The 21,747-nt window shown below is 35.5% G+C and overlaps 1 protein-coding gene and 1 long non-coding RNA gene across 5 annotated transcripts in view; one reads left to right on the forward strand and one right to left on the reverse strand.

The window, feature by feature from the left end:
• Window positions 1-1,111, reverse strand: part of LOC108734908 — a 14,388-nt gene extending 13,277 nt beyond the window's left edge. For 3 of the 4 annotated variants that reach the window (XR_001937476.2, XR_003231483.1, XR_003231482.1), the window contains exon 1: window positions 952-1,060. This is a non-coding gene — a long non-coding RNA (uncharacterized LOC108734908). Of the gene's footprint in view, window positions 1-951 lie in introns of all 4 variants that reach the window. The other variant, XR_003231481.1, reaches the window with a different exon arrangement.
• The window catches only part of LOC108734906, a 418,148-nt gene that overhangs the window by 278,914 nt on the left and 117,487 nt on the right, over window positions 1-21,747 (forward strand). The window lies entirely within an intron of this gene.

Consider the following 21,747-nt stretch of genomic DNA (forward strand, 5'->3'; position numbering starts at 1 on the left):
AAATATTTTCAAGCGGGTGGAGGTGGGGGATCGAAAGAGGGTGGTCACTTGAACAAAACCCGATAACCTAACCTAACCTAACCTAACCTAACCTACCCTATTGATAAAGCTATTTAAATAATGTTTTATATAACTTTCTCAATATTTTTATGTATTTTTCATTAGTTTTACCTTTGAATATTGTTTAAGAATGAATATATAAATATTTACATGCCCAGAAATGTATAAAAATTGGCATATTTATTAACTTTGAACCCCTATAATTTTTTATGGGGGTGAGACCGCCACGAATTTTTTATGGCACAGTGGTGGAAGAGACCTCCTCTTTCGATCCCCCATCCCACCCCCGACGAGAGTGGGGGCCATCATCTAGACCTTTACCAAATCAAGTAGTACTCACCAAGTATAATCGTGTGGTAGTTTTAATTAATTCGAATGTGATTTAAGATACAGACTCCTAAAGTTTTCTTAATTGAATGTAAATCCAGTTGGTACGGTCCTTGGCCGCAGCCCTTCGTCAGCTGTTCTCGCCAAATATGTATTGATTACGTCATTGTTTAATTAGGTAGATTTATGACAAACTCGAGTCTCCTTAATGCCCCTGCCCGCCGTAGATGGGCTGATGTGTTGAAATCATGTCACGAGGTATCTTTTAGGACAAAGGATGTTTGGCGGGAACAGCTCAGCTGACAAAAGGCTGAAGCCAGGGTCGTACCTACCGGAATTTCATCCGATTAAGAAAACTTTAGGAACCTGTATCTCAAGTCGCATTGCATTCTACATAAATAATAAACAAAATTCTAAAAAACACTACTACACGATTCAACTCTACCTGACTAAACTTCCTGTCTCAACTAACGTAAAAAATGACCAAAACTATTTTAGTACAAAATATTGAGAAAATGAACATAACTACATTAATGTAAAAAGAAAACAAACAAAAACACTTACCGAATATTAAAACTGCGAAGGACACTTCATTTTAAGGCCACGTTCGTGTAACCACAGTCGCGGTACCGACACCGCGGCGTCAAAACAAAGTTTCGACGATTCAAGCCGTTCCAAGCTTTTTATAGTGTGTCAAGTGGTGGGGTACCAAGAAAATCGTAATAGGTATTTGTATTAATTGTGGTAGGTAAAAATAGGGTTACAAAATATGTACGAATTTTTTTCTTTAGTTATTTTTACAAAACATTCGCAAAAAAAACTTTTGCTTAAGCAAAATAGACACTAAATCGAAATCTATTAGTCCAGCAAAAATTATTCGGATTAAATTCTTCTAATATAAGATGTGCGAGTGGAAGAAAGACAGTAGCAGTCAGTGCGAATGTATAGGGCCAGCAGGCGTTCCTTTTAAATAATTANAAAAGAGATTTTCGCAAAAACAAAACCAATTTCAAAAAGAGAATAAACACGTAAATTAACTTTTCTACGGACAAAATCAACTTTTTAAAAATTTATTGATATTAATTACAAGAATAAAAACTTATCTAAACTACTAGAAGTTAAAAACAAGATTAAACTAAACTGTGTGAAAAAATGGTTTTTTATATCTTAGTTGCTTGCACAGCAAAATGCGCCACGGCGCTGATTTGATGATGCATGTAATACCTAACTACTAGAAGTTAAAAACAAGATTAAACTTAAACTGTATGAAAAAACGGTTTTTTATGTCTTAGTTCCTTGCACAGCAAAATGCGCCACGGCGATGATTTGATGATGCATGTAATACCAATGTAATAGCAGGTGTACAATAGCCCTTGGGCGATGAGTTAAGTAAAAATACACACAAATAAGAATTCTACGAAATGAACTTATACTTAAATAAACTAAAACATTGGATTACAACATGCCATTTGTTTAAACAATCGTGATTTAAACAATACCTGACCGGGTTACCGGCTGGCAAGCTACATCGTTGTATTCAGTAGAATCTTCCGAACAAAATTGCGTAAAAATGTTTAATCCGAATAATTTTGACCACTCACCCGCCCATATTGCCTGGACTATTTACTTTATCTAATTTTTTATACATAGGTACAGGCCTGACGCTGGAAGCTGACGGAAATTTTAATGGCGTGGATGCGTGGTGGCAAAAGTAGGCAGTTTTAGGTATAAAAATTGCAGCCCTCATTCTTCAGTATTCCTATCAGGGGCGTAGATTAAATATTTAAAAATAGGGATCAGTGAGCAAGTAATAGACATACAAACAGAAGAACTAATTGTTGATGTTGTTGACAGTGATAGAGATTGCCATGATGACAGTGAATGTGAAAACTAACTATAAAACAAAGGCAATAGGTTTATTTTTTCTTTTTGATAAGTCATGTTTTTACATTATTTTCTAGTACGCTACTGTCCTATCTGTATTAATACTATAATTTACCTCTACTGAAAGCTTATTTGTGTATCGGTTCCAAATGACTTACCCAAATAGGTCATAAATGGGCAAGTACCTGCGCGACGCTCGCCAGCTTCCTTCGTCAGACCTGTACGTATGTATTTTTTGCATATGTAAGGCGAAATATTCACCAAACAGAAATTACACATTTCTTTACCAACATTTCCGTTTTTAACACCCGACAGAAAAGAGGGTTGTTTAAGTGAAAGTTTAACGTCTTTATCTGTGTACATACATGGCTGTGGCATCGTAGCTCCTGAACATGAACCTACTTGGTTTAACTTTTTTTTTATTGGAAGGTAACTTGATCAAGAGGGGTTTTAATTATTACTCATTACAATCAATGTCAGGAGTTTTATAAATTATTAATTTAAGGTTTATTACAATATATTGTACTAGCGGAAATGCAACCATGTCTATCTGAAAATATCTCCTTTTTTTCTGATAACTTTCCCAAACCAACAGAACTCTCGAAATTTTTTGTACAAAGCCCTTCAAAATGTAAATTTTCATTACTACAGGTCGACACAGATAGGAAGAAGTGTGAATTGTTTCCGTCTATTCCGGTAAACTGGGGTAGGTAGTAGTAGTAGTAATAGGATATGAGAGGATAACTGTAAATGTTTATAAGAATTTCCCTATACCATGTCCTATTTTTCAAAAATAGTTTTAGTATCAAACATTACATTTGTCGTTTGCAATAATTTCATTTACATTTACCATTTCTAAATAATAAGTGGTTTACATTGATCTTCAATTTTATTTGGATTCAATTTTTACATTTAAATTAACAAAAAAATATAATTGACTACATCAGTTACTTATGCGAAAACTAAACTTAGTTTTCACGTAGTAGGTATTCATAAAATTGAACAAAGTATGTACTTATAATTATAATTACGAATCCGTTTATTACTTATTGTACTTTACATATGATTATATTGGAATCCGTTTATAAATCACTTAGTACATATACGAACATGATTACAATTCATATTGTTTGTTCATGTACATATGTATCAGTTTTCACTTCCAATCAATGATAATACTGGTACCTAATATCGTTAGTCAACCTACGAAGTTTTGACGGAGTAGTACGTACTCCCTGTGATAATCGCATTCGATATGCTTTCACCAACGGTTATAATATTTATAAACATTTCAACGGGTTTGTTAAAAATCCATTAATATAAACAATTAACAGTTTCAATGGTTGATTGTTTTAACTACTACTTGAATCCGACTTAATGATAGGTGAACAGAAATCCCGCCAGCATTAAAAAGATTAGCTTCTAATACAGTCAGACTAGTAAAATTTACTTATTTTTACGCAAATGTACGCAAAGCAGACCCATGCACGCCAGCTTATCTGGAATTGTACTAAAACCAAAACAATGAGACTGGGGATTTTCGAAAGAAGAGACACTCTTGCGCCTGCTAGATTCGCAACCGGTCATATAATGTTCTGTCCTTTATCGTATTTTACGCTGATACATGTGTACATGTAAAGTATTGTATATAAAAGAAAAACTAAAAGTGTATTTAAATTCATCTCTAACACAAATGTTTTAGGTAAAGGTCTAGATGATGGCCCCCACACCCGAAGGGGTGGGGGTGAGTGGGATCGAAAGAGGAGGTCACCCCCACCACTGTACCATAAAAAGTTCGTGGCGGTCTCACCCCCATAAAAAGTTATGGGAGTTCAAAGTTAATAAATATGTCAATTTTTATACATTTCTAGGCATGTAAATATTTATATAGTCATTCTTAAACAATATTCAAAGGTAAAACTAATGGAAAATACATAAAAATATTGAGAAAGTTATATAAAACATTATTTAAATATCTTTATCAATAGGGTAGGTTAGGTTAGGTTAGGTTATCGGGTTTTGTTCAAGTGACCACCCTCTTTCGATCCCCCACCTCCACCCGCTTGAAAATAATTTTTTTATTGAATTTTATTTGAATTATAGTGTATGAAAATTGCCAAAATAATCAACTTTCAACCCCCCATAACTTTTCGTGGGGCTGAGACCGCCGCAAATTTTTTATGGGGTTTTACTCAGATGACCACCCTCTTTCGATCCCCCCTACCCATCATCTAACCCCCATAACTTTTCATGGGGGTGAGACCGCCACCAACTTTTTATGGTACAGTGGTGGGGGAGATCTCCTCTTTCGATCCCACCTACCTCCTTCGGGGGTGGGGGTCATCATCTAGACCTTTATCATGTTTTATTATATACAAGCTTTTACCCTCGACTTCGCTTGCGTTTATGTTCTAAATATGTATCAAAGATCATCGAAAATACAATAATTTGAAAAATAATCCTGGCCAGGATCTTGAGGATGAAACTAAAGTTTCTAATTTTCTAGGTTAAACATACACCTTGCGTAAATTACAGTTAATAGTGTTCTTTTTTATCGAGATGTAAAGAAAATTTTTTGTATCCCACGGGAATAGTTTTTTTTTCTGAATAAAAGGTACCCTATGTCCTTCTCTGTTACCCTGACAACGTATGTACAAAATTTTTATAATGTTCGGTTGAATAGCTAAAGCCTGAATGAGTAATAAACAAACAAACCCAATTCGTATTTAATATTAATTAGGATTCGTATTAATCCAAAAGAAAACTAAAAATATCCCATTTTAACAGCGTTCTTCAGTTAATACGTTTTTTTTGTTGCCACCAACGAATATAATTCTTCTTTGCTTATTCGTATATGTAGTAAAAAAATTTCTTTTCATCCCTTAATAAATCAGGAAACATGAAAATATTCACAGTAAATGTGACGAAAGTTCAAATTTTTGATGGTAAAGCAGAAGTTTTCCTCAATTCAAACATGTACGGTATAATTGTTTGCATTTGGGAGGTTCGAGTCAATATCTTTTCCATTTCCTCCCATATTTTGCCGCCAACAAATACTAACTGGATATTAGGTACTGTTGCAATCCTGATGATGACTGCACCAATTATAGTTAAGATCCAAGTAGAAAAGAACTCCCAGAACCTTTATTTATTTATTTTACTTTGAATAATATAATATAATGTATATTATAAGTTCTTAAACAGTCGAATCTTTAAGATTATGGCTGATCTTGTCAATTCAAGAGTATAATTGGACCTTCTTATATTTCTGGAAAGCCGTTCTTTTATATGAACATTTATGGTGTTTTGTCTCAATTGCCATTTGTACGAAATGCTTAACAGAATTGATGCCTGTCATCAGTGTGTTAATACATAATGCGAGATATTATTTTAAGTAGAAGATATATTTACAGTTTTTAAGTACTTGACAAGAAATTATAGGTAAATGTCTATATGATGGCCCCCACCCCCTTTGTGGGATCGAAAGAGGAGGTCTCCCCCACCACTGTACCATAAAAAGTTCGTGCCGGTCTACCCTCCATAAAAAGTTAAATGGGGGTGGGGCAATCGAAAGAGGATGGTCACCTGAGTAAAATCCCATAAAAAATTTGCGGCGGTCACACCCTCATAAAAAGTTATCGGGGTTGAAATTTGATAATTTTGACAATTTTCATACACTAATTCAAATAAAATTCAATAAAAAGAATATTTTCAAGCGGGTGGAGGTGGGGGATCGAAAGAGGGTGGTCACTTGAACAAAACCCGATAACTTAACCTAACCTACCCTATTGATAAAGATTTTTAAATAATGTTTTATATAACTCTCAATAATTATGACTATATAAATATTTACATGCCTAGAAATGTATAAAAATTGGCATGTTTATTAACTTTGAACCCCCATAACTTCTTATGGGGATGAGACCGCACTTTTTATGGTAGTGGTGGGGGAGACCTCCTCTTTCGATTCCCCCCCATCCCCACCCCCGAAGGTGGGGGCCATCATCTAGACCTTTACCGAAATTATATTAAGTGTATCTAATGGTTATCTGAGGTTCAAAAAGTATCGCGAATTTTGAATTTCCGCGAGTTAAGCATATTCGATTTTCGATTTTTGTATGACGTTATGTTGGTACTAATGTGTCTCACTTATACCGACAAGTTCGGTCATGTTGAATGTTCAGTTAATTTTTGACAACTGCTTTGATTGCATGTGCTTGAAAAAAATAGTATTGGCCAATTGTCGAATCACCCTTAAAGAAGTTGCTGAGGACCTAAACATATCGATTGACTCCTGCCATTTAATTTTTACCAATAATTTGGGCATGAGACGGGTCGCCGCGAAATTCGTACCAAAATTGCTCAATTTCGACTAAAAACAGCATCGCATTAACATTGCTAAGGAGCTGTTGGGTTTATGGTTATGACGTGGAAATCAAAGCTCAATCATCCCAAATTGAAGCCGCCGCACAAGCCAAGACCGACAAAGCGCGCCAAGTTAGGTCGAATGTGAAGGTTTTGTTTTTTTCGGTTGCAGGGGCGTGGTGCATTATGAGTTCTTGCCACAGGGTAGAACGGTCAATAAAGAATATTACCTGTAAGTGAATACAGGGTGGAACCTAGCAGTAAATAGTACTTGTTCTTTTTGTAAAACACTTCAGTAGTAGAGTGTTATACATAGGTAGTTAGCTTAAATATAAACCACAGTTGCTTCTTTGAAAAGCAGCTATTGACATTTTGAATACCTAATTAATTCGCTACGTGTGTTTGTTTATTTGCACCATACATACGCTAAAAATTATTAACTTGCAACAGTAATCTAACCTAGGTCTACCACTACCCCTTCTAACTTCTGCTTCTGTCTCTAACATGTCTATGAGCAGACTAAGAAAAACTAATATCGGTTAATAAATGTGGAAATTTTTGAGAAAAAATTAAAATTTCACATATTTTTTATCAAGCAAGTGGTGCGACTTGTCTCCTAGTATCTAGAAGGAAAATTGTAATTAGAAGAATGGATTCAATTTTTGGTAATTCATCCCGATTTTCATATTATGTGATCTGACCAGCAGAATAAGGATAAAACAGCGTCCAAAGCGAAGGATTTCCATAGTACGAGTATGTTTATGACAATATGTCACCATTTGATGCTTTGATTAACTTCGGTGGTAGGAGGCAGTAGCGCGGTACGTATTCACACATTTTTGATTTAATATAAAAAAATATTATTTTGGAATAGCGTTTATCTCACATTTACATTTCAACGAAATGGATTTGTATATTTAGCTTGTATACATTTTCGATCAACTTCAAAAAAAAAGATGTTTTTTGTGCGATTGATGTGAACCGATTTCAATGATTTTTCCTTTATTGAATAGGCTGTAAATCAAGGGTGGTCCCATTCAAAATTGAAAAAAAATTTCTACCTTTTTGAGTGAAAAATTCGGGAATGAAGTTCGTATTAATTTTAGTTTGTACGTGGGTGTACATATAGGCAGTTTTGAAGTCAGTTTCTATTTTTTGTTTAAAAACGGTAATTATTATGAATTCAATTCACATCTCGCAAGGGTTCTTCTCAGAAAAGATCAATTGATTGCAATGTAAATATGTAAGTACGTTATTATTTTTTATTCCTTCTTAAAAGGAAATTCAATCGATATATTTCCCATATGAAATATGATAAAAAAGAAAGAATATGAGTTAGAAACTTTGTTATTTATTGCTGCTTCTTATAGATATTAAACCCTGTTCCCATGGGACGTCGCAAATATGGCGTAAAGCGATATGGCGAAATAATGATTGCTTCCCTTTAGAGAATGTGAGGGAGGCATTTCCGTCTGCAATATCCACTATGAAACAAAGTAATAACTCTGACATGTGTTGTGCCTGTTTACTTCCTACAACATAAGGCACACCACGACACAACCAATTTTAAGTTGGATAAGTTTTAAAAATAGGATAAGACAAAGCAACCGAAATACAAAATAAAAATGTTTAAGAGTTTGTAGTTTTAACCTCTTCCTCATGAGATTTTTCACATTGTTATTAACGTTCCGGAAAAGTGCTACGAAAAGTTACATTTCAGGCCGTGTAGCGTAATTAACATATGATACCCCAACAAAATACTTCAAGAACAATTAAAATTTTGCCACTTATGCAAAATTATGCATGATTGCAAAGTTATATAATGAAATTTTTTCGCTTCGGTCATTATATTCTTTTAACTAATCGTAAATATATCGTTTCCCTTTTTATTATTTCAGAATGTTGCTGTTAGCCATTTAATGACGTCGATCTTCCATAGAAACTGTGTAACTTGTTGTAGTTTTCTTACGTAACAGGTCAATTAAAAAGTCCCCGGCCTAAAATAGTAAAACACATTTTTTTTGCAAAATTCGTTTTTTTTATTCAATTTCCTTCAAGGGTGATACACTGATTATAGCGATCCTCCAACTTTTCGATACCATTTTTGTAGTACGATTTGTCCTTTGCTTCAAAATAGGCCTCAGTTTCGGCGATCACCTCTTCATTCGACGAAAATTTTTTCCCAACGAGCATTCTTTTGAGATCTGAGAACAGGAAGTAGTCGCTGGGGGCCAGATCTGGAGAATACGGTGGATGCGGAAGCAATTCGAAGCCCAATTCATGAATTTTTGCCATCGTTTTCACTGACTTGTGAGACGGTGCATTGTCTTGGTGAAGCAGGACTTTCTTTTTCTGCAAATGCGGTCGTTTCTCGGCGATTTCGTCCTTCAAACGATCTGATAACGCTATGTAATAGTCGCTGTTGATGGTCCTTCCTTTTTCAAGGTAGTCAATGAAAATTATTTCACGCGCATCCCAAAATACAGACGCCATAACCTTGCCAGCCGACTGTTGCGTTTTTGCACGCTTTGGAGCGGGTTCATCGTGTGCAGTCCACTCCGATGACTGTCGATTGGACTTCGGAGTGAAAAGATGGAGTCATGTTTCATCCATTGTCACATATCGACGCAAAAACTCGGGTTTATTACGCGTGATCATCTTCAAACACTCGTTGTTTTTGGTCAAAAGTGAGCTCGCGCGGCACCCACTTTGCACAGAGCTTTCTCATACCCAAATATTCGTGAATGATGTGATGTATACGTTCCGTTGATATCTGTAGAGTGTCTGCTATTTCATTCAATTTCATTTTACGGTCCTTCTAAATCATTTTGTGGATTTTTTTAATGTTTTCTTCCGTAACAGCCTCTTTTGGGCGTCCACTGCGTTCACCGTCTTCGGTGCTCATTTCACCACGTCTAAACTTAGCATACCAATCCTTGATGGTTGATTTTCCTGGGGCAGTGTCCGGAAATTCGTTATCAAGCCAAGTTTTTGTTTCAACTGTATTTTTTCCCTTCAAAAAGCAATATTTTATCAACACGCGAAATAACTTTTTATCCATTTTTTTCACAATAACAAAAGTTGCTTCACTAAAAATGCTATAATTCACAAACTAATGATCCGACAGCACAGCCGTCAAATTTATAGACGCGTCTTTTGAAGGTATGGATTTAGTTCTGGTGCCGCCATCTATGTGTCAGGCCGGGACTTTTCAATTGACCCTATATTTCTTTGTCCCTTAACCACGCTGGTGTATCTAGCTGAATAGTTTGCTAATTATTTCAGAAACACTCTATAATAATATAGTTTTCTGTGCCTTACCATGAAATTGGGAAAAATTAGAACATGGCAAAGAACCATCATATGGCGAGTGAAGATGGCAAACCGCCTCATCACCCTGCCTTACTCGCTTCTCGTAATTCTTCGATTTCCTAGTTTATCATTCGTCTCTTTGTCTCAGCGATTATTAAGTAACATCCTAATTCACTGTTACAATTTCAAACAAATAAATTAAATATACCAACTTTGTACTAGTGTGACATAAATGAGCCTTTATGGATACTACATAATAATAAGCATTTCTTTGTAGTTTTGGTTTATATGTAAAATACATTTATGACCAGTTATATTCATATTAAAAGAGCGGCTGTTTTTGGAAAGAAGTTTTAATTGCATAGTCTTGTTGAGTATAAAAATTAAAAACATTGTTTCTATTTTGTGCATAATATAAATAAAAAAACTCAGTTGTTTAGAATTACTCTGTTAATATGCAAATAGCAGCTGATTTTTTTTTTTGAGGAATACAAATAAACTACAATGGATTAACAATATGAAAAGATCGGCCGAAGCAATGAAGAAATATCATCAAGATATCATTTCTGTTTGGTATTTAACGATTACGTTGTTGCTTTAAATCAATTGTAGGCTTGAATATTTAAACTTAAACAGTATCGTTCGTATGACATACAACATTGCATTTGTAAATGATTGATTGATTGATTGAGTGGAAGCGAATTAAAGCAAGAGTCTTTCTTAAAAGCAATACGTTTTATGTAATCCATCATCATCCATTATTCTGTTTATTTAGAGTTCGTTTTCTCTTCAGATTTTTGTATGATATGAAGAAAGTGCTGTTTGCACCAGCTCGAGATGTCGTGCATGAATTTATCGTATTTAGGTATCAATGTTAGAACCGAGCAATATACATATATGTATTTATAGGTTGTCAATTATTCTTGTGGGCACAAAATTTATATAAATACACCGATGGCTTGTCCATAAAAACTGAGCAGCAAATCAAGAGGTTTAGGTCATGGCTTAGCATCCGGGAGGATGCCGATTCGATTAGGGTCCGTCTGCCACGGTCCAAATTTTTTTGTGGTAGCCTTGGATCACTTTGGCAAATGCTGGGGCAGTAATATTCCACAGATAATCTTTCATTCTCTTCTGTCTTCATTTCGTCCGTCTTATCTTTCTCACCCGAACCACCACCCACCCATTCCCACGATTCCTGAAAGGACGCTGAAGAGGACCTTCCGGCCTACCTTCCGGCGTAGTCCGGAGGGACTGCCCGCCCACCAGTATTACTGACTGGTGGGAATGAAACACCCAAAAGTTTTTTTTGTCCATAATAGCTGCGCAGCTGCAATCCTGTCATCCTTTATATAGTCAAATTTTGTCGATAACCTTTACGTTAAAGCTGTCAATCATCGGTATATAGAAAACTGCTAAATCATCTTGAGGAATTTCAGAGAAAGGTCTTGATTTTATCTAAAGTTAAAAACTATCCGTCATCTTTTAGTGTTAACACGGGCGTTGAAGTTCAAAGAATCAAGCTTTGCGGTGTTTACTGAAAGAAACGAATTCCTTGTCAAAATAAAGTGATATACAAATTGCAGATGGGACACGTAGATTTATGACATTTTCATGAACCTTACCTCATGCGTTTGTATGCAGTAGTCCACCAAAATACTCGAGGAACCTGCTGCTTCTCTGCATGTAAGGAGAATAAAAGGAATGGTCTAAATCGTCGCTAGAGGACGTGATACGTCGATTGATGACTTTCTCATGAACCTATCTTGACGCGATTCTAAGGTGTAATAGACCATAGGACTCGACGAATCTACAGATTCAATGCGTTGAAGGAGAATTAAGTGAATGGTCGAAATCATCGTTGGAGGACGTAACACGTCGATTTATGACATTTTCATGAACCTTACCTTATGTGTTTCCAGGCAGTAGTCCACCAAAGTACTCAACGAACCTGCTGCTCCTCTGCATGTAAGGAGAATAAAGTGAATGGTCTAAATCGTCGCTAGAGGACATGATACGTCGATTGATGACTTTCTCATGAACCTATCTTGTCGCGTTTCTGAGCAGTCATACACCAAAGTACTCGACGAATCTACACCTTCTAAGCGTAGAAGGAGAATTAAACGAATGGCCGAAATCATCGTTGGGGAACGTGACACGTCGATTTATGACATTTTCATGAACCTTACCTCATGGGTTTGTATGCAGTAGTCCACCAAAATACTCGAGGAACCTGCTGCTTCTCTGCATGTAAGGAGAATAAAGGGAATGCTAACCATCGAGGGGTGCATTTGGCCGAGGTTGAGATAGACGTTTAAGGCGATCTTAATTTCGTTTGTATCATCCTTTAGACTGTGATTAATATTGAAGTCCCCCACAAACGATGATATTATCCAAGTCGAAAGATGGTGCATATACGTTCAGACTATGAACGAAGACTTCGTATGGTGCTCTACCTGAATACGGGGGTAGATATATGCTAATATTTGGATATCTTGTCTACTATTGTTATCCCATTAGCATTCTCATTTTTCAGTCATTAAAATAAGATTAAGTTAAATCGAATAATTTTCCGAAAATTTACAGTTAAATGTCTACAATTCGAAAAGTTTCACTTGCATCGTGGTTTCATAAAACCACACAACTGTTTTTTTTTTTTTTAATTCTTAACGTTCCCTTAATTCTTCCCATTCGACTCCGCGAGCCCCTCTTGTTTTTATCTGTAGCCGACACTTAACACCCTCGGTTTCTTATAGGTACAGGCTGTCACATCAACAAGAACAGTAATTTTCGCTAAGATAAGGTGGTCTATGCTATGCCCTGACAAACAGATCAGGTATCAAACGCTCACGTCGGAAAACGTAATTATCGAGACCAAGTTCATTTGAGCAGGTATTGAAGTTTAGCAATGGTTTGGTATGAATCAAAAGTTGATGAGTATTGGAGCCAAGTCCCGAAGTTTCTCTAGCTTCTTGATGGAGTGGACGTCTTTGGAGTAGACCATATAACGTCTGTCTTGCGAAAAATAACATCCATTTTGACTAAGCACAGAGCTGTGTTCGCTGATAGATACAATGGTAACCATATCCTTCTTGAGCTTTACAGTAATCATGGTTTGTGAGATAGTGTTATTAATTTCAACCAATTCATTAAGAGATATCAAGGAAATTCTTTGAAGTTGGATTTTATCGATAGCCATACACTTTGACGTTGTCAGGTGAGAGTGATACAACAGGTAGACCTGGAACATTAGCAGGTTTAAATACTATTAACAGCAATGCCTTAGCAGTAGCCAAGTCATTCGCATTAGCATGTTCTCTTACATTGAAAAAAATAGCAAACCGTGACACCTCCCTTCCTCACGCAACAAGACTGCAACTCTCGACTCCCCAGCACTTGCTTACCTATTTGAATGGTTTTAGCAAAAGATAATGATTCTTGTTTTACTTTTATAAATCCTCTAACTTATGATGACACATCATGTTAATAATTTAATGTGTGTGACTTTATGTTGTACAAAGATCATCATAAGGTAGTCTTAACACTGGTTGGACACCCACCTCCACTCTTTCCTATCCAGAGCTAAAATATTCACATTTCCCAAAAACTAGAACAACCCATATCATTAGCTATTTGCGAACAGTAATCTAATCTAAGTCTACCTCTACCTCTCCTAACTACAATTTCTATCTCTTATATGTCTCTGACTAGATCTTCATGTCTGAGATCGTGCCCTACCAATCTACTTTACCTGTTTCTTATTGACTTCCATAGAGTTCTCTGTTTTCATATTCTTTGTAATACCTCTTCATTTCTAAGCTTCTTTATCCACGGTACCCTCATCATTCACTTGTAACACCACATTTCGAACGCTTCTAACCTTCGCCGCGTCTATCGTCCATGTTTCGCACCCGTACAGCGCCGCGCTCCAAACATACACTTTTAAGAATCTTATTCAAATTTCGTGCGGGAGCGTAGACGTGTCTTCTTTTTACACAGGTAGTAAACCCTTTAATCTTTTATAAAACATTGAAGATAAACGATTAGCAAGGTATTAAAATTCAATAGACCCCGATTAAGTTCTCGACTACCAAATTAATGTGGTGCTGAGTCACCTTTAATACGAAAGCGAACAAGAGTAGGTTAATAATAATGCAAGATTCTCATTGGCCCATTGTGGTCGAACAGGAGAAGGAAATAATGTGCCACTGGTTAGAAAGTCACGTTATAATTTCTGCATATCGTCATGAATCCCTTAACGAAACAACCGCTAATTAAATTGCAAAATTCACAGTGCACCTGCAACATAAATATAGTGGACAAAGGTATTATACCTCTGATTATACTAAAAGCAATTAAAATAACATTTAGAAAATTGTTCAGTGACACACCGACCTACTGCCAGTGATTTTGACTGAACAAAGAACAATCTTAGGTTGGCTGTAACGTAAACATCGTCAATTACACTTAATCTAACCTAATAAATAATAAACAATGCGTGAGTCAAAAATACTGTTCGATTTGGCGGTATCCCGCCGGTTTACTAATTTGGTGAAATCACTTCGAAGAAGTAATGGACTGTAGATTTGTTTTATATACAATTTTATTTACACAATACACAATATATACAATGTCGGTTANTTTATGAGAGGTGCTATACTAGCGGTGATGCTCCGCGATTTGTGACTAATTGATTGCAGATTGCAGCATGCAGCGATCACACCGCAATTGATCTGACTCACTGATTCGAATAGACATTCACAATTGTGACGGTGGCACCGTGTTTAAATTTCGTACATGATTGAGTTGTATGCACACGTACCGGACAGATCGGTCATATTTGGAAACCAATTTATCGTTAAAGTATGGCAACTTCTTCATATTCCAAAGTATGACATTTATTGGATAAACGGAGCAGTTTCTTCCTTTGTGTTTCCGCCTTCTTTTATGTAATTTTGGCATAATAATATGTACCAACTGTTTCGAAAGGGGACAAGTCCCCACCACTATACCATAAAAAGTTCGTGGCTGTCTCACCCCCATAAAAAGTTATGGTGGTTAGATGGGGATGGGGGAAGGGGGGATCAAAAGAGGGTAGGGTGATCGAAAGAGGGTAGGGGGATCGAAAGAGGGTAGGGGGATCGAAAGAGGGTGGTCACCTGAGTAAAACCCCATAAAACATTTGCGGCGGTCTCACCCCCATAAAAAGTTATAGGGGTTGAAAGTTGATTATTTTGACAATTTCCATACGCTATATCTAATTCAAATCAATTTCAACAAAATAATTATTTTCAAGCGGGTGGAGGAGGGAGATCGAAAGAGGCTGGTCACATGAACAAAACCCGATAACCTAACCTAACCTAACTTACCCTATTGATAAAGATATTTAAATAATGTTTTTTGTAACTTTCTCAATATTTTTATGACAATTTTCGTACACTATAATTCAAATAAAATTCAATAAAAAAATTATTTTCAAGCGGGTGGAGGTGGAGGATCGAAAGAGGGTGGTCACATGAACAAAACCCGATAACCTAACCTAACCTAACCTATCCTATTGATAAAGATATTTAAATAACGTTTTATGTAACTTTCTCAATATTTTTATGTATTTTTCATTAGTTTTACTTTTGAATATTGTCGTACACTATAATTCAAATAAAATTCAATAAAAAAAATATTTTCAAGCGGGTGGAGGTGGGGGATCGAAAGAGGGTGGTCACATGAACAAAACCCGATAACCTAACCTAACCTAACCTATCCTATTGATAAAGATATTTAAATAATGTGTTATGTAACTTTCTCAATATTTTTATGTATTTTTCATTAGTTTTACTTTTGAATATTGTTTATGAATGACCACATAAATATTTACATGCCTAGAAATGTATAAAAATTGGTGCATTTATTAACTTTGAACCCCCATAACTTTTTATGGGGGTGAGACCGCCATGAACTTTTTATGGTACAGTGGTGGGGGAGATCTCCTCTTTCGATCACCCCACCCCCTTATCTTCTAGAACTTCACCCAGTTCTCTTGAAAACGGTAAACTTTCGGACATACAAACATTTACTTAATTTTCTTTTTTTTCACCCTATGAACAGAAAAAAGTGGAGGTGCATGTCTAATCAGTTCTAGGGCTAATGGCCTTATGATGATGAGTGCCCTATCGCCTCCTGAAACTTTGTTACTTATTTACTTACCTACATTTACATCCTATATGCATATGTAATGTTGTTGCATCTTTTGCTATATTAAGGAAAGGAGATGTATGCAACTCATGTTGGTACCTACACACAGAAAAAATGAAACCTCTTTTGTACCTATTTCACCCAACATCACGACACTCCCCAACTGTACGTTATAATCCTTCTAATTAGCTATTAATAAACTGTCCCAAACTAACAGTAAAGTTGTCCCTAATGCGATGTCTGAGATCTGAAGTGTCGTAATTGGCTTAAGACATAAGATACGTCAACCCTCAAAACTGTCCAGTTCCACTTGATTAATTGACGTTTGCACCCCAAATCACCGACCGTCCATTACGTTTAATTGCTCCACGGTAATTAATCGAGACATGTGACAGACGAGAGAACACGCAGGTGATCTTTGAAGACCTTGGCTATGCAAATACAACATAAATTATGCCAACGCTTTGCATACCACCTGTAAACATAAACATGTTGCACGTGTAAATATACACTTGCTTTATTACTAGCTGGGATACTCAGCTCAGGAAGTTGATATGAGATTGTGTGGTAGTTGGACTAAAAGGATAAACTTTAAAATTTAAGAGGTACAAAGGTAATTCCACCCATTCGACAAAGGCTTTCTACACATTCGAGTGTGTTCTGAACGTTCCACAATCATCTGGGACATTCCAGATTATTTCCGAACATTCCAAAATGTTCCGAGATGTTCCCAAACTTTGGAACGCACGACGGATTTTGCTTTACATACTCCGTCCCAAAAAATATACCCACACATACTGTTTTAATTCTCAAAAGTTCGGGAGAATTTAATTTTCGAATCGAGTTCGAGTTACACACAAAGTACAATAAAAATTATTATGATGATGATGAAAAGTGCAGAATAAAAAATACAAATGTCTAATTACCAATTGATTCGTTGAAGGCTGGATCAAGACTCCTGGTTTCTCATATTTACAAACAAATATATAATTTAAGAATCAAGTTCGAGTTACACACAAAGTACAATAAAAATTATTATGATGATGATGAAAAGTGCAAAATAAAAAATACAAATGTCTAATTACCAATTTATTCGTTGAAGGCTGGATCAAGACTCTCGTCTCTCATATTTACAAACAAATATATAATTTAAGATGAGTGGTTGTGTGGGGATAAGGAGGGTGGAAAGGGTGAGTGGTGGAACAACAGTATGTATCGTACATATGTATCTGTACATAAGCGATTACAAATTTACAAGAATCTATTGCACGAAGACATAAATAGGTAAAGATAAGGCAGGACAATAGAACCAGAATAAAATGTAAATTTGGGAGTATTGAATCGTATGTCCTGCTGTGTTCAAGTAGAAGAAAGCAATTGTAATTTCATTTTAATGACAGGAAAGTTTGCTATTAGAAAAACCTAATTTCCTGTGATACAAACATCTGTTGTGATCCTGAAAGCCTATACAAACAGATTACCTGACTATCGTCTATAATAATTGTTTGTTAAATTAAAATATTGATATGATCTGAACACATACAAAAAAGGCTGCGTTAAAAGCCCACGATGTTCTAAAAGATTCCACACATTCGAGTGCGTTCTGGAACGTTCTACAATGTCCTGGGGCATTTCCAACTATTCCCGAACTTTCCACAACATTCCAAAATGTCCCATGATGTTCCTGAATGTTGGAACGCACTACAGATTTTGCTTTACATACCCCTACTAATAGATAGACCCACCTATACAAAAAAGGCTTCGAATGATCCGAAACGTTCCAGAATATTCTACAACATTCGAGAGTGTTCTAGAATGTTCTACAATGATCTGGGATGTTCCCGAACATTTCACAACACAAAATTCCAAAATGATCTGGAATGTTGTGGAATGCTCTTGAATATCTCGAATGTTCTGAATTGTTCTAGAAATTTCTAGAGGGCGAAACTTCCAGCCCTTAAATCTCCAAAAGCACGTCTTTCAGGTAAAAACGAGAACCTTCTTCATGGATAGATCGACGGTTATCACACCATATAACTCCCTTGATCGTACTGAGGCTCACTTCTGAGTTTAAGCGGCACGCACATTGTACACTTTCTTTTATATATACAGGGTTCTTAAAAGTGAGTGGTACATGAGACGTTTTAGGGAAACTAAGCGTGTAAGAGATGACGAAGTTATTCGTGTTTGAAACTTTTAAAGTTTGGATTTTTTTGCTGAACGCTCAGTATAAATTATGAAGTTTAATTTTGGTTTAACATTAGCCATAGGACACGACTATAAAAATTTCAACACTAAGTCATTTTTTGTGGAAGTTATGATTTGTTATAATTTGGCTTGCGGTATCGATTTTTTTCCTTATAAATTAAATTATCTCCGTAACTCTTCATCGTAAGCATACAAGTTGGTTATGAAAGTTACTTTAAAATTTTGTATTTCATGCGAATTCGTCGTAAAAATATACCATTTCATTTAAAATAACAATGTCGGCATCAACTTCCGGTATAATCGGAAGCGGCCGACAGTTGAAATTATTTTACAATTAGTTAAAAAGATCATCCTCGATAATCCCTATTGTCAAATTTTTTATATCTCTTGATCTCTTAGATACTTAATTTCCCTAAAACGTCTAATGTACCAATTAGTTTGAAGAACCCTGTGAAAGCTGTGCATACGTGTGTATAGTAAGGGAAAACATTCCCCGAACATAAAGTTACACATGACTATACATTTTTGTCATGTCGCAGGATCGAAAATGCATAATTTCTTGAACATGTGAAATACATGTTTTCAAGTCTATCTGAAAACATTTTTTGCTTTTCTAAAAACTTTCCTAAACTAACCGAACTCTCACAATCTTTTGAACAAAATGCAACACCTTCAAAAGGGTTTATTATATACTCAATGTATCTATCACGAACGTGTACATACACAACAACGAAGTGAAGGAAATTGAAGAATGAAGATAAGTAGAAAATACCGAGTTTTGTAAAGGATTGATTGAAGGGATAGCGTTAGATTGAATTAAGAGAATCGTCTGAGATGGAATGAATGAATGGAATTCACTGAATCGGTAGAATTGACTGAACCTCCTAATTTTAGGTGGAAAGGCTTTTAAAAAGTTGAAGGTTTAGAGGAAATGTAAAGAGTAGGGGGATCCAATTCTTTGGCGTTATTCGAAGGAATACCAGGAACTTAAGGTAGGTAAGTGACTTTGACAAAGGTTATTGGCATAAAGATGTTTAATGGACACAGGATGCAGAAAAGGGTCACTTTATACAGCCGAGGGTAATTTGGTAAAAGTATGAAGTTTCAAATAACACCAACTAAGGGTACAGTAGAAGAGGTTCGAAATGGAAAAAAGGAGTTAAAAATAATGAAACTGAAAGAGAAATAATTACGTTGAAAATAACCACGAGAAAAATGAATTCCGAAAACTACAAAAACAATGCTATTAGAGCAAGATTCCAAAGCTGCCAGACATTACTTATTAACTGACCAATAAAATGGGTGGGAAAGAATAGTACTATGTACTTAAACTAGAACAACCCACATCCTTAACTAGCTTCCATAGAGTTATCTGTTCTCCTATTATTTCTGGTACCTCTTCATTTCTAACCTTCTCTATTTATGGTATCCTCGTCATTCGCCTGTAACACATTTCGAACGCTTCTAACCTTTTCTTTTCCGCCGCGCCCACTGTCCATGTTTCGCACCCTTGCAGCGCCGCGCTCCAAACATACACCTTTAACAACAACCTTTTTCGAATATATAAATTAATCGTTTGCGAGCATAGAAGTGACTTGTTTTTATTGAAGACGACTTGACCCTGCGCTATCCTCTGCTTAATATTCCTACTAGTCCTTCCGTCCTGACTTATCTGACTTCCTAGACACTTAAAATCGGCCACTTCTAGTTTTTCGTCACTTATCTTTATATTCGCTCTTTCCCTATTTTGAGTCCCTTGCATGCCAGTATTTTTGTCTTATTTTATTTATTTTCATACAATACTCTTTTATCAATATTCAATTTTATTTAAAGTTATCTCTAACTCCTTCTTGCTAGATGTTAATACTGCTATATCATCTGTACATCTAAGCATACTAATCTTTTGTCCCTGTATATCTGTTCCTACAGTTGTACTGTCTTTAATGATATTGATCGCATCTTAAATGTATAGATTAAAAAGTAACGGTGACAGTATGCATCCTTGTCTGACTCCCTTCCTAATATTTACTTCTTTACGTTACAGCCCCAGCTCTATAACTGGCGGTAATTTCTGCCAGACGCTTCAAAAGTCGCAAAAATAAACATCGTCTAATGCATGAGACTTGCTGAAGCTCGAAGGCACTAAAAGTAGAAATAATGCTTACAGGTAGAATTAATGTTTAAAGAAACTGTAGGTAGGTATGTAAAAAATTAATATTTGATGAAAAATCCACGCTATTTAATTGCTGCTCTCGTAATCGTCGTGGCATCGATTCCATCAAATTACGAGTAAAATCCATCAGGTTCAATTTTGTGTCATTCCTCTTGAAGCGTAGTATGTCGGCAATATGTTTATGGTCATTATCTTTTTGGAAATAATAATTTGATCCACTGTTTCAAATTATGTTTGGGTATATTTTATATTTATATTTTAGTGACCTTTGACCTTGAATATCTTAAGACACACATGTTATGTGACTTTTGGTACAACTTTTATAATGTCAAAATAAAGGTTTGTATATATTTATAGCTTACATCTCTGTTATTAGGGGTACCATTTAAAAAATTAAAATTGAGGGTGATTACACAGAAGCAGTTACCCCGTTGTTTATGGGTTTTGAAAGTTTACTACCTGACTAATGAAATTGGTTTTTGGATATCTCTATTCTTTCACTTCCTGCAGTATGACTAGAAATTATGGGACACCGTGTATACATACATATTATACGTTTATTTATCTTTTTGTTAGGATTATCTCTTTCTTTAGTTATAAAATGTTCCAGAAATCAAAAGGAAACATTTATAACGATGTCGTTAGATTAATAATTCAGAATCATAACAAAACAAATTGTTTTTCGGTTATCATTTTCCGTTTTAACGCGAAAGTTAAAATTCATGAGTTGATAAATATACATTTAAATTGGACGTACATTCATACTTAGATATACTCAAAAATTCTCTTTGCGACTCATTTCCTTCTGAAATACATGAATGTTTGTATTTGTGGAGATATTTTGCTGCACTACTAAAAAGAAAAAGTAAATTCCAGCCTGTAAAATATTCAAATGTATATTTGCTTTCGCTGACATATCGCACAACGAAATCAATAAATTACATTTTCTATTTCACAACAGGCACGTGCTATACGGTATACGCAATATTTTATTTTTTATCTACACTTCTAGAAAGCCTATAAAACTGACATCTCATTTATGATTTATCTCACAATCGGAAATTATATTCCATTATGATTACTTAAATATCACTCTGCCAAAATAAAACGAGAAATATTAGTGTTGTACCTCGTGGATGTTTGTGTATACAGAGGAAAAAAAATTTGTTCGTAATATTAAATAATTGTATTTATTGACTGATATATCTTTGAGACAAGGAATCATT

Source organism: Agrilus planipennis, unplaced genomic scaffold, assembly GCF_000699045.2.
Source record: "Agrilus planipennis isolate EAB-ADULT unplaced genomic scaffold, Apla_2.0 scaffold84, whole genome shotgun sequence".
Taxonomy (NCBI): domain Eukaryota; kingdom Metazoa; phylum Arthropoda; class Insecta; order Coleoptera; family Buprestidae; genus Agrilus; species Agrilus planipennis.